This window comes from Cornus florida, unplaced genomic scaffold, assembly GCF_030987335.1.
Source record: "Cornus florida cultivar Cherokee Brave unplaced genomic scaffold, ASM3098733v1 CherokeeBrave_3.0.0_Hap2_Chr11, whole genome shotgun sequence".
In the NCBI taxonomy this organism is placed as follows: Eukaryota; Viridiplantae; Streptophyta; class Magnoliopsida; order Cornales; family Cornaceae; genus Cornus; species Cornus florida.
Window position 1 is genome coordinate 30,262,282 of NW_026775581.1, and position 14,566 is coordinate 30,276,847.

The 14,566-nt window shown below is 36.3% G+C and overlaps 1 pseudogene; it reads left to right on the top strand.

Annotated features, from left to right (window-relative positions):
* Nucleotides 1–6,648: 6,648 nt before the first annotated feature.
* On the top strand, nt 6,649–11,470 carry LOC132285410 (uncharacterized; annotated as a pseudogene).
* The last annotated feature ends 3,096 nt before the right edge of the window (nt 11,471–14,566 follow it).

Below are 14,566 nucleotides of genomic sequence, written 5' to 3' on the forward strand. Positions count from 1 at the left end.
TCAAACTGCGTCATTTTAACCTTTCTTTCCAAAAAATTAGAAAGTTATTCTCTCTTGATATATAGAGATGTATCGTTCTATATATATATATATATATATATATACACACACACACACCTATATGTATCTATATTCTACATATAGGTGTGTGTGTGTATATATATATATATATATATGATTGTTCATAAGGGGTTATATATATATAATTTGAATCAATTCCCTTATGAACAATCATATATATATATATATATATATATATATATATATATATATATATATATATAAACATATATCATTCTATATATGCACATAATACATATATATAAATCTTCTTCCCAAAAATCCGTGTGTACATAGATATATAGTTCTATATATAGAATATGAATCAGTTCAACAATCTTTTTCCCAAGAATTCGTGTTTATATATATATATATATATATATCTGAATCAATTTCTTTATGAATTGCTTGTTCAATTATATCAGACTCTGTATATACAGAGATAGACGCATACACATCCTATGCAAAAATTAAACTATGTATACATATATAAGAAGATATAGAGGAACTCATTCTCTGTAAAAAAATACAATACATAGTATATATATGTGTATATGTGTATATAATATAGAGAGAGAGATAAACATGCCAAAATTAAACGATATATACATATATAGACATATACAGAGATGCGATACAATGATATTGAAGGAGGACCGCCACAAATTGATGAGGAAGAAGGACAATGAATGAATTAGGGCAACTTATATATGACAGATCGATGAAGAAAATAGACGTTGGGGCTTATTTGGACACTAATTGGTTCCAATTATACTGAGTCCAGTTATACTGAGTTTGCTCGACAATTGTCGCTGACTGTGGGATGGATGATGATTCGCAGAAGATTATGAAAGGTGGGATGACAACAACAGTAACCAAAATAAAAAACCTTTAAAATAGTAGTTGCCATTGATAGATACATGGTGGCCAAGGAGAGAATCAATGGCGGCGATGTAATGGGTGAAGAGAGGACAGAAAGAAGGGAAGTGTAATGACTCGGTCATTTTCTTCCTTTCCTTTTTCCTCAAATTTTGCAGAAAAATTTTTTCCGTTGTCTTTTCCATTATGTGTTTGGTTTTTCATCACTTAGTTCCATCTTTAGTGCTTAGAAATGGTTTCTAAGACTCTTTCCTTTGGATTGATAACTTCCTTTAAGGACCGAGTCATTTCCACATTTTTCGTTTTTTGACACTATTCACTTTTCGTTCTTTTCCCTATTTTGTCTTTTCCCCGTTTGTTACTTTTTGGCACAACCTCACTTTTCATGCTCAGAGTTGGTTTTTGACTTCACGTACCTTCATTCTAAGTGGTTTCCATGAAATACGTATCTTTACTTTTGTAAAAAAGTACTCTGGTTGCTGCCGGTGTCAGTAGAGGCGTGGATGCATAGTTCTTTGGAAACTTTTTCTTTTCTTGGGGTGTTTTTTGTAAATATCTATTGAAGATATTTTATTTCAGGGGTTTTTAAGAAACTATTTTTGGAAGATATTTTCATTCTGGGTCATTAGTGTAGTTAACCCTTTTTGGAAGGGCCATTGTGCAATTAGCGAAAGTTATTACAAAAATGCCTCGTTTTGAGCCTTGATCCTCATACGGGATTTATTTTCACTTTTTGTTGAGTCGTGTATTCTTAGAATTCCCTTCTGGTCATTTTTCCCCAGTTTCAGGGTTTCTGGCCCCGGTTGCCGCCGAACTTGTTCAGGGCATAACTTTCTGCTCGGGACTCAGTTTTTTACGCCGTTTCTTCTGTTATTCATCTGTTCTAATTTTGGTTCTTTTTTGTTCATAGAGTTTCGCCGTTTGAGTGTGTCTACTCAAATTCTACTTTTCCGGACCCGGCGGGGCCCTTTCGGGGCACTTTTAGGGTTTTACTATAAATAGAATGTTTTAAATTGAAAAATCACTTTTTCCATCATCTTCATCCCTCTTTGGCCGGCAGCCATGGGAGCTCCTTGGGCTGCCACCTTTTCTTCTTCTCCTCCACTTGATTTCCTTTGTAAAAAGTCTTCCGCCTTAACGTTTATCGTAGGCCTCGTCGTGCTCTACCTTTCCCCCTTATTAGAATCCGTTTTTGGCCATTTTTTGAGTTTGGGTTTGAGGCCAAGTTAGGATTTTGGTATGTCCTCTTTGGAGTTTTATGATCACCGTGTTGTACCTTACATAACCCCGCGGTATCGTCGGATTTGAAGCACTTTTCTTTCGGCGGGGAATTGAGATTTTCATCTCAAATTGAGGTAGGGGTGTTATAGTTTCATATTTTTGTTGTCTTGCATGCTAATGATGTTTATACAACTTGTATGTATGCTTTTGTTCATAATATAAAATTTAATTTAATTATTTTCTTTGTGTAAGATTTAATTCTTATGATGATATTCAACTTAGAATTAAATTGTGGCAAGCTAGAAATTTAGGCCTTTATATGGTGGTTGATATATATTAAATTGGGATTATTTGAATAAGAATTACAACTTTTATTTAATATTTATCTTTTGTGAAAGTTTAATTCACATAGTTGTATCAAGCATGAAATAAACTTGTAATGTGATATTAAGGTAGGCCTTGGTGAGTTCTTGAACATATGTTAATTTGAGAGCATTTGGAGTTATTTAAAAATCTAGAGGAAATTAATTAATTAGCTTAATTAATTTTATTTTAAGTGTTTTAATCACATAATTAGTTATTTGATGTTATACATGTGATGACCATGATATGTCCTTCAACATATATAAATTTGAGGTTATTTGGAATTAATTTAGAATCTAGAGAATTTAATTATTTTTATTTAACTAAATTCTATCTAATTGCTCCATGGATTTAATTGTGTTTTGGAAGTTGTTTCTATGTTTAAATCATGGACTTGAACTTGTTGTATATTCACTTGGTTACGTTTTGAGCATTGGATAACATAGTTGTTATATTTATATTCATGAGAATATGTTTTCCTTATTGAATATATCATTATCTTGTGTAATGAGTTGCACATTTTGTATTTGATATCTTTCATGCCATAGTAGTTATGGACTTAGAACATGTATTGTATGTGCTTCCAATTTTGGTTGTGCATGGTAGATACTTGATTACCTTGTATATACATGTTGATATATATGTTGTCGCACAACTTGTTGATTTTGGAAACTTGGGAATGTCGTTGTTTGACTAAGGTTATAACATGGTTCTAGTATGGGGGATTGTCCCCCTACAAGTCTAGTGCGCACATAAGGAGGTTACCCGTGGACTAGTAACTCTAAAGTAACTATGATGTCGGTCTAATCTGGCGTGACGTCCAGTATCCACCCGGTTTGATTTCGCATTACATTTCAAGTTGATAACTAGATGATATCGTAACTTATTGTTCCTTATTTGATTTCCCATTTTGAGTTTCAAGATGTTAACTTTGAGAATTCATGCTTTATGCGTTGTATTGGAAGTTTCAATGTTGGTTAAATTGCATCGATATTGTGATTTGTGTTTTGATGTTCAAATGTAGCTTAGGAATGATCCTATAGATTCATTTAGAACACAGACGTTAGGTGGCATGATCTACTTTAGTTATTTTCGTGTTTTAAATTTCAAGTTGAGAACTTTGAGAATCTATATCTTGTTACATTGTATAACATGCTTCCATATTGTTTAAATTGCATAAATATTGTAGTTTATGCTAGAAATGCTCTAAAGTAGCTTAGGATGCTCCCTGAGTCTTATTTTGACATAGACGTTAGGTGTCATGATCCCCTTTAACATGTTTCACCTGAAGGTGATAATTTTGTAAAATGCTAGGTCTATGCGTGGTCATTTCCTACGAGTAACTTTATGTTACTCACCCCGAAGTTACTGGGGATTTGTTTCGAGTACGAAGGCTTGGTTGGCGATGCTCATCATTCCTTGAATGACTTGTAGTTTTTAAGTTTCCATTTTATACAAATGTTAGCATGGAATGCCATTTTTGCAGCCTTATGTATCAAAACTTGTATCCTTGATTCCAAATATGCAATGTGTACCTAAGTACACTTTTAGGATGCTTATTTTGTATGTATAACATGAGGCCAAGGGCCATTAATTCTAAAGTTTACAAATATGTTTTTAAAACTTGAGATTTTAGTACTTGGTACTATTCATCGACTTTTTTTTGAAAAATGTGTCGACCGATCCAAAACTTCCGAGGGTCTTGTGGGTGTATTTTAAGATTGCGTTTTCAATTTAGACAATTTAAAAACCTCCCGAAGCCCATTTCCTTTCCTTTGGCAGCATTCTTGACCTGATTTTCTTGGGGGTATTCTGGGCATTTTATAGTGCATTTTTTTTTTTCCGTCCGCGTTGTCAGGTAGAAAACTTGATTTTGGGGGAGGGTGGGTTTCTTCTTTGTGTTTTTCCAGAAAAATTCGTTTGATGTCCCGTTTTTGCTCTCAATTGCGGATAGATCCTGTAACAGCTTTTTGACCCTCTTGACCTCTTCTGATCTAGGGGCATTTTGGGTATTTCACATTGAGTTTTTTTTCGTTTTCCTTCTGGTGGTCAGGTAGAAAAGTCGATTTTAGGGGGGGTTTCTTCTTCGTGTTTTTCCAGAAAAAAAATTTTCAGACCTCGTTTCGACTCTCAGTTCTGGCTGGAACTTTTCTCCCCCTAGCAAGTCATGGTGTTTGTTGGGGTGCTCGTAGGGTGCTCGTCTCGACGTCGTAACATCAACTTTTGTTTTCGCTCTTTCTCCTTCGTTCAAACTCCAAATTGAGTGAACCTTTTTTTGAACTTGACTAATTTTTCGCTGTCTTTCCAACGGTGTGCTCGGTTGCACCTGGATCTTCCTAGATAATTACCAATTTACTTTTTTTTCCTTAAGTACTCATTTTTCTTCGTCATGCCGTTTCTCCTTCGTCTAAACTCCAAATCATGCTATTCTTGAGTCTATCTTGATTAATTTTTTGTTATATTTCCAGTGGTATGCTCGGTGTCACCCGAATCCATAGTTTTAAAAATGACTATTTTGCCCTTGGGGCTATTTTTGTCCAGTTTTTCTTGCTTTCCGCTTTCGCTACTTTCTTTTGAGTTCCATGACTTCATGAGAAGTCACGGATGTGTTTCGGGAATGATATACATTCTAGGGACGTCATTTTCATGTAAAATGACTATTTTGCCCCTGGGGGCTTAATTGTTATTTTTTAGATCTTTTACTTCCGCGTCAATTCTCATTGAGTTCCATGACCTCATGGAAGGTATTCAAAGTGTCTTCGAGGTGAGTTGTGCCTTGGGAGACCGTTGTCTTGTTTCTTGCTTCCGCATCTGGATCCGCTATCGGGTCAATCTTTGGTTCATCACAGGACGCACTGGCTTGAAAAACTAGGGTCGTCATAAGAAGGGAGGGCAGCAGCATGAATATGCAAAATCTGAAATGGTAAATCTGAACTTCAAAGGTCATTATGGTCTTTTACATATGATAAGGGCTCTATGGTCATTTAGAAAAATATTGGCTATAAATCAATCGGGCGATGGCTGAATTGGGTGAAGTGCAACCAAACAACATAGTCTAGGGGGTTTGTTACACTTTACCCTTATTTTTATGGATAATTATCACAATATAACTGGCCGGCCCAGCCCGACCCAGTTATAATTATGTCCTTATCAAGAAAGGACATATGTCATCATCCTATTAATCCCATCCAATAAGCTGATAAATAGAGGCATGGAGGAAGGAGGAAGGGTACAGAAATTGAAAATTCTAGAAATCGAAAATTCCAGAGAGAAATGCAGAAGCTCTATCGATATTCATCCCCAACACCCAATCCGTTCTTCAACAAATTCAGCAAATTCTCCGAAGACGAGGAATAACAAGCATATTCAATCTAAAGTCGTACCATGTTTCCTCAAATTCAACGAAGAACAACAAGCGCATTAAAATCGTGCCGTTCTTTTCTCCTTGATTCAACAAGTTTAAAGAATCACTAAACAACACTGTTCGATATCAAGCTTCATCATCTCGCGATCAGAAATCATCAGCGGTCTTCCTCAAGTACAAATTGAAGAAGATTGTTAACAAATCGATTCAAGATCAAGCTCCAACAACCCTTGGATCCAATCAACAAAGGAGATCGAATCAGAAGATACTTTCTCTTTTGCAAAGAATAACTGAGAAGATTGTACTTGAATTTTCATAAATTAATAAACTAATATTTGCTCCCTATTTCGTTCTTTAATTTGCAGATACGAAATTTGTGTGTACAAGTGTCATGCCAAGTGCCTGCCCAGGAGGGTCCTGGGTCCACCTTCGGGTAGGGAAGATGACATGACCACAACAAGGACGTTGCGAGCTCGGCTAAGAGATCTTGACTTACATCGAATCTAGATGGAGAATTGATTGACTATTAACCCCACCTAATAGCCTATGTTTTTGTATCCGGTACAAAGTTCCACTAACAATCTCTGCTGCACCGGAGAATTCATCCATCTTTTATTTTAATTTTATTTTATGTAAAAGCATTTAATACATGATGGAAGGGTTTGCTGTCATCAATCAATTTAGATGAAGCTAATAACTACCAGAAGCAAAGTAGTTTCAACCCCCTACCGCCATACCCCCAACTGAACGCCACAGAGATCCAGCAATTTCACTATTGAAATCTTGAACGGACCTCCATGTATCTACATCATACAAGTCAATAAATGTTGACTTGTAACGTGTTTTATATAGTACCAATTACAAGTCATTCGTTCCTTCCCCTGGAGTCAGTCTTGCCATCTCTCTCTCTCTCTCTCTCTATAGACAGATAAAAACATCTACATATAGAGAGTTTTAGAGAAAGAGAACAGAGTTGGTCATTGTCATGGACGTGCATCACGAAAAGAAAGAAGACGAGGGGAAGGTAGTTATGGAGAAAACAGAGGAGTCACTTAATACAGAATCTGAATGAGAAGGAGATGAGGAAGCAAAGAAAGTTGAGGAATACAGTAATGAAATCAATGAGGAGGAGCAGAATAAAGTTCGTCTCATGAGAGCCTTTGTTGAAAGTCAAGACCCCTCTTCTAAGGTTCTCTCTCTCTCTCACACACACACAGTATTCTCTGTTCCTATTTAATTTTGATATTTTCTTCAGCTTTTCTTAATTTTATTGTTTAATTGGTGATTAATTTTACCAAGATTTGCATACCACCCTAATTTGGATTAAAAAAAAAAAAAAAGAAGAGAGGGTTTTTTTTCAAAAAGCCAGAGTAAGCAAGAGACACCATCTTTGAAAATGTATTTATAAGGACTTTTCTTTTTCATTTTTGTGTTTAAAAATAAAAAAATAAAAAAAAAATAAAAAACTATTGATAAAGAAAAGTATACCGAAGTAAAGCTCAAACTAAACCAATTATTGTACCAATAAGTACAATTAACAGTTCTCATTGGCCAATTGTTTTTTGTGAGACTTTGAACACTTATCTTCAATCCAAAACCCTCCAAAGATTTGCCATATAACAAATTAACTTTTGGGAATTATTTAATCAAAATATCAAAAGCATTGTAGGCTAGGGCACTTTATCACATTTCAAAGTTAAAAGTCGAGGTCTCAAAGTAGAAGGGTTCAAATTTTCAAATGGGCAAAGGGGGAGTATGATCTTAATGAATATTTATTCCAAATCCATTTTTATAACGGTATGTAGAAGATCCATCTCAAATATTTAGATATGAATGAGATTAAAATAGATATGTGATGGATCTAATTTAACTTGAAACCGATCCAATCCGAGACCCCTTTTACCATATTATATTTCGATTATCCATGGATTATGCCTCTAGCAGACACAAATTTAGGTGTGAATTAATCCTGAAATTAATATATGAATCTAGGCTCGAATTTACATTTATATAATTATGTATGTATGTATATATATTAACCTCCATACAAATATATATATTTATATATATCAACTCCTTATTTCATTTTTCCCAACATGTCTACTTTTAAAAATCTACTAAAACCAAAAGGCTAGCATGTCGGAGCTTTTGCTTCGGTTCAATACATAATGTCTTAAGCTAATTTTAATTGGTTAATTAATCGGATCAGTCATTGATCGTCTGCAAGTATAATGGTCCTAACGATGATTTTGTATTTATTTCTTGTTTGTCTCACCGGTGAATTATATATATATATATATTTCTCGAATCTAATTCCTCTATTTTGCTACTGGCATTATTCTTCTCTGGTCATTGCTAAATTGCTGCTTAACATTCAATATGGTTTCAAGAATAGCCACTTAATTTGTATTAGAACACTCTACTATACTACACGTTTTCATCACAATCATAAAAGATGTTTTTTGTAAAATTCTCTATTTATAAAAATCCAACTATGCCCCTTCCGGACCTTGGACACAATTCCTGTCCAATTGGTCATGTCCGCAGTTGTTACCTTAACTACAATGAGGGGCCAGACTTGGGTGAAGTTGCACCCCTTTCATTTTGCTATCTATAAAAATCCAACTATGCCCTGTTCCGGTCAGTTATACAGCGGTGAATTCATTTCTAAAGCTTATACACAATTCCTGTCACACTTTGGGAACTGGCCATGTCTGCAGTCGTTACCTTAACTGCAATGAGGGGCCACTGACTCTTGGGTGAATTCTCACCCCTTTCATTTTGCTATCTATAAAATCCAACCTTTCGACAAAAACCTGCACTAACACGATTCTGAGTCCTAGCTACAGGATGTTGCCTAAACATTACTTGGAATTTTTTGCACATACTTCTGCTAAATCACTTATTTTGCGATTTTTTTTTGTTAAATTCGGTTTTGCAGGAAGTAGACGACTTGATGATCAAAAGGTTTATCCAGGCTCGTGATTTAGACATAGAGAAGGCGTCCTCTATGTTCCTAAAATACATAAAATGGAAACGAACATTCGTTCCAGATGGTTCCATTTCTGCGGCTCAGATTTCGAATGAAATTGCATAGAACAAGATGTTTATGCAAGGATTGGATAAAAGCGGACGCCCCATAACAGTTGTATTTGGTGGTAGACATTTCCGCAAAAAAGGAGGTCTCGATGAGTTTAAGCGTACGTTCTTACCTAGTAACACGTTTTATTTTTATGACTTAGACAAAAAATAATCACTTTTTACAAAATAACATCAAATGGTAAATCTCTTTCCAATTTTCCAATCCTAGTACATCACATAGACAAGATCACTGTTTAGAATCAAGTGCCAGACCTTGCAAGAGGTCTCCCAACATATATATGAACTAGATCACAAATAAGAATGGAGGCAGAGAAACCCATTTTTTTTATAAATAAAACACGCACGCACGCACGCACACACAATGAACCAGTTACCGACAAGGAAAGTGAACTCCTTTATTAACAGGTTTTGTAGTCTTTGCTCTTGACAAATTATGTTCAAGGTACTCTCTCTCTCTCTCTCTCTCTCACGCGCACGCACACACATACATTTCTCAGTTCAGTTAGGCACCTAATAGCAGTACTGCTGTAGACTACATTTGATATCACTTATTATGTATCAGTATGCCAAGGGGACAAGAGAAATTTGTTGTCATAGGAGATCTAGAAGGATGGGGATCCTCGAACAGTGACATTCGTGCATACCTTGGAGCTCTATCCATTTTGCAGGTTCATCTTCCACCATGCATTATTTGCTCTTTGCAGTTCAATATCTTACTCAAATAGACTCACAGGGTCTACCATGGTGTTGTGTACTATGTCAGAGATGTGTTGGGTGCAGTAACACTTGGTGAACACTCCTAAACACGTCCAAAACTGACATATTTCAAACACTTTAGAACAAGGCTCGTCATGTCCATACCATGTCGTTCTTTTTAGGAATTGACATGTTAGAATATTATGTTGGTGCCTGTGCTACTTAGCTAGTAACACAAAAGTGCTTCTTGTTAATGGCAGGACTACTACCCGGAAAGACTTGGAAAGTTGTTTATTGTCCATGTGCCCTACGTATTCATGACAGTATGGAAGGTTGTTTATCCATTTATTGACAACAAAACCAAGAAGAAGGTAAGGTTTTGAGTTCTTCTATTTTCATGCAAGCATTCTTCACAATCGAGTGTCATTCTGTTCATTTATGATGCTCCTACAGATCATATTTGTGGAAAATAAGAAGTTGAAATCTACCCTACTTGAAGACATTGATGAGAGCCAAATACCAGAGATTTATGGAGGCAAACTGCAATTGGTTCCAATACAAGATAACTAACCAGTTCACTCACCAGTATAAGTATTTATATATTTTTCCTCTTTCTGTCATTGGTTTATGGATTAACTTTGTCGGTAAAGAACTGCTCATGCACTAGCAATGAAAAGTTATATATATATATATATATATATATATATATATATATAGAGAGAGAGAGAGAGAGAGAGAGAGAGAACCTGAAAATCGTGAGCTCCTTGAAACAGAATGAGCTGCAGTGCATTTGGCTATCTATATGTATGAACAGAGACTGTATCAAAAAGTGTAACAGGCCAAAATGCCTTCTTTTATTTGTGTTTATGTTTGGAAACCAATCATTGATGAACCGTCAAGGAAGCTCTAGATGATCCGAATTGGAAGTTAGTAATTATGGAAGAGATGAATGCTTTGAGGAAGAATAGTACTTGGGAAGTCATTTCAATACCAAGGGATAAGAAGATTGTAGCATGCAAATGGGTGTTTACAATAAAATGCAAGGCTGATGGTAGCATAGAGAGGTTTAAGGCAAGGCTTGTAGCGAAAGGGTTTACACAAACCTTTGGAATTGACCACCAAGAAACCTTTGCTCCAGTAGCCAAAATAAACTCAATACGAGTTTTGTTATCCTTGGCTGTAAATTTCAATTGGCCCTTATACCAGTTTGACATTAAAAATGGCTTCTTGAACGGAGATTTAGAAGAAGAAGTCTACATGAACAGCTCACTGTCAGGCCAATCACGATCGATCGTTAAATTCTGCAATCGATCCTGCTTATCTGCGATCGATCGTACTGATGTAGCAGTCTTATCTTGACAACTGGCTATCTTATCTGCTGAGCTGGCGTGGACGTGGCATTACGAACGATCACACTTGTCTATGATTGATAGTGAATTGAACGAATGATGACGTGGCCTATGATCAATCGTGAAGGATATGCGGTCGATCGTACACTGTTCCAGGGCAATTTTTTTGAACTTTTTCTGGATTTTTAGCTTGACTCCAAAAGGGCTAATAGACTGTTTTTAGCTCGTTTGAGCCTTATTGACTTGAAATAGACAAAAACACAAATTAGAATCAAAATGGAAAAATAAAGATATATGAAGAGACTAAAATACCCTAGCTTAAGGTTAAAATGTGCAACATTTAAGCACTTATCAACAGAAATGGTTTTGGGGAAATGGTGAGAGTGCATTCATAGCGTTCATGTCATTATTGAAAAGCATGGGAGTTTAATGTTAATGCTTGATTATCATTTTTCTCTCCATTTTATATGATCCATTTTCTCTTGTATCCTATGCTTTGTATAAGATTCTTCAGAGTACAAGAGGTGTATTTTAGGCTATCTTTGCTGAGCCGTTGTGCTTACCCTATATTTAACATTTTTAGGAAATGGCAAGGACATGATTGATGATATACCCCCACAAACTTAGATGCAGCTTGATGATCTCTTTTGTAATCCTTTTGTAAAGGCATTCCTTTGAATTTTAAAGACATGTAATAACCTTATTCTTTTGCCTGTTTCAAGCAAAACCATTGTATTTGTGGTCATGGAGGTCTTAGCATGTAACCCTATTCTTTTTATTACATTTTATCACGTTAAGGATGTATAAATATTTAAATATAGATTTGATTATCAATGATGAATGTATGAAGGTGTTTTCATGATTCAATACAATGTTTTGAGGTTGATGATGTCTATGGGGCCTTATTTACATGTTTAGATGCTTTGGGGTTGCATTTGAATGGGCTTAGGAACCAAACATTTCGACCAATTTACCATAGGGCATCATCTAACCAATTAAATACATCTAACTGGCTAGGTGAATAGGTAGTATGAGGGTTTAATGGGATTCTTCCATCTAACCGGTTAGATATACCATCTAACTGGTTAGGAGGTCATTTACTCTGGTATAAGCTCCCATCTACCCGATTAGATAAATGGGCAGTGGGGGTGGTTTAGATGGATTCTTCTATCTAACCGGTTATAAGGGACCATCTAACCGATTAGATGGCTATCTACTTGTAACGACCCGAACACGAAGGTCCGAATTGCTAACTGGGTCCTTACCCGAACCTGAGGTCAACTAAGGGCATTGCTGTCCTTTCTTATGTTAATACATAACATGTACCTCATCCAAAGGTCCATAACACCTCAAACTACCAACAACACTAGTGGATCATAAGTACAAGGAAAAAGGAGAGGGTCGGCCGGCTGATAACCATATGTCAATCGGCTGACACTCGAGGATCGATTAGCTGATTGAAATGGTCAGTCGATCGAAACGATGCTCAAAACTGCAAGGTCTCAGGACTCTCAGGAGATGAAAGTGTCGGCCGACTGAGAGGTGGGATTTGATCAGCTGACAAAGATTGTCGGCTGGCCGAAACGACGCTTCCAGAGACCCAACTCTCTAGAGTTGGCAAAAATGCATTGTCGGTCGGCTAATACCCCTTGTCAGCCAGATGACAGGCCCTGAAACACTGCAAATCTGCAACTGGACACCCCAGCAACCTAGGCTCGGTGTGAGCCAAACTGAAATACAACCTGTCCTGAGTTTACAGCAAAACCTAAATAACATTTCATAAAATACACTTCAATAAGCTTCCCAAAATACCCTGTCATTTTCCCATTCAGCACAAGGTAGCAACATAGTCTCAATTTACATCAAATTATTGTCAAAAGGTTTTAGTTACATCACAAGATCATAATTTACAAAACGAATACATTTTTAAGACGAGACTTTACAAAAGAATTGTTTCAAAACACAAAGGGTGCCAAGAATAAACTTCAAGTCCCATTCAAGCTTGTGGTGGATCCTTATCTGCCACCTCCTTTTTGTATCCTGAAAATGTTAATAATATGAAGGGGTGAGCCAACCGCTCAGTAGGAAGTATATAAGACACACCTCTTATGACCCCGTGAATCCACATAAAACATGGAGTACAGGTAACGGGATCATGCTATAGGAGAACATTTCCACAACAACAACTAGAATAAGTGTATACACCGGCCATTCGACTACAATTACATAATGTATGCCAATGAGATGCAATGTCATGCCAATGTCGCTCCCCATTTCTTAAACAATACCGTTTCAGCCTTTACAATTTGGTAGTGCAGTTCGACCCATGGCAACTCAATGGCTTCACAAGACGAGAATTGGCTAGCTATCCCCGACCACATGTGTAATGTTTCTGATTTTTGCTTTTTTCCATTTTCTAGAATTTTTCATTTTTGCAAGGGCATTTTTGTCTTTTCTCGTTTTACGTACCGGACACCGCGGAGTGTGCCGGGTGTGTTCGAAAGTTGAGTAAAGCATTTCATTGAGTCCAAGACTTTTTGAAATGCAATGGTTGCCATTTTGGCATTTTTTCGTTTTTCGGGCTGAACGGTCCCGTATGGGACCTGCCACCGGATTTGTTGCGTACGGGGGTGTTGGTTGGTTCCATTTGCATTCATATTTATTTTATTTAATGTGTTTTATGTGATTATTATATGGCTAGTGTATAAATAGTTATGTGGTGCAAATTAAAAGACAAAGGGTGGGATATTTTGAGTTAGTGGTGGGGCCCACTCCCCACTCCCCACTCACATGGTTTAGTGGCCAAGATGCCATGAAATGGCCTCATTTTCTCTGTCTCTACCCTTCACACCCTCTCTCCCTCTTGTATTTCTTTTTCTTCTTCTTTTCTCCTTCATTTTCAAGGCTTGATTAAGCCTAGCTATTGTGAGAATTTGATTGCACATCCTTGAGCAAAGTTAGAAAGCTTGTTGAGATCTTCATCTTCATAGGAGCCAAACACCATTTTATCACTCCTTGGATTTTGAATTAGGGCTTGGATTTGGGGAAAATTTGGGGCTTTTCTCAACCATTAAGTTAGGGGTCCCAAATACATAGTCTTCTTATGCTTTTGTAAGTTAATTTCTTATAATTTGTTAAAGAGCATGCCTAATTAGTCTAAGTTCTTGGAAATTGCTCAAATGCCATGTATAAAATTGTGACAAGGTGTTAATTGATATGTTGTGATTAAGCATGCTTATGTGAAATGTAATTTGTGAATTGTATGCTTAATATGCTATAATAATGCGGAATGAAAGCATGAGTTGTGTATTTTAGTGACTTGTTTGTAAAAGCATATGTGAACTTCTATAGTTGAATTGATGAATTGAAGCATGAAGCATTCATGCATCCATTAGGAAAGAAAAACGGGGTAAAGGTATTTTAAAACAAAAGAAATTGTTTTGGAAAAAAAAAAAAAAGTTTTCTAAAAGTGTTAGCGAAAACCGGACGCCTAGGAGGTTCTTAGTGGTCGGTGGTGTTAGTGAAATCTAGA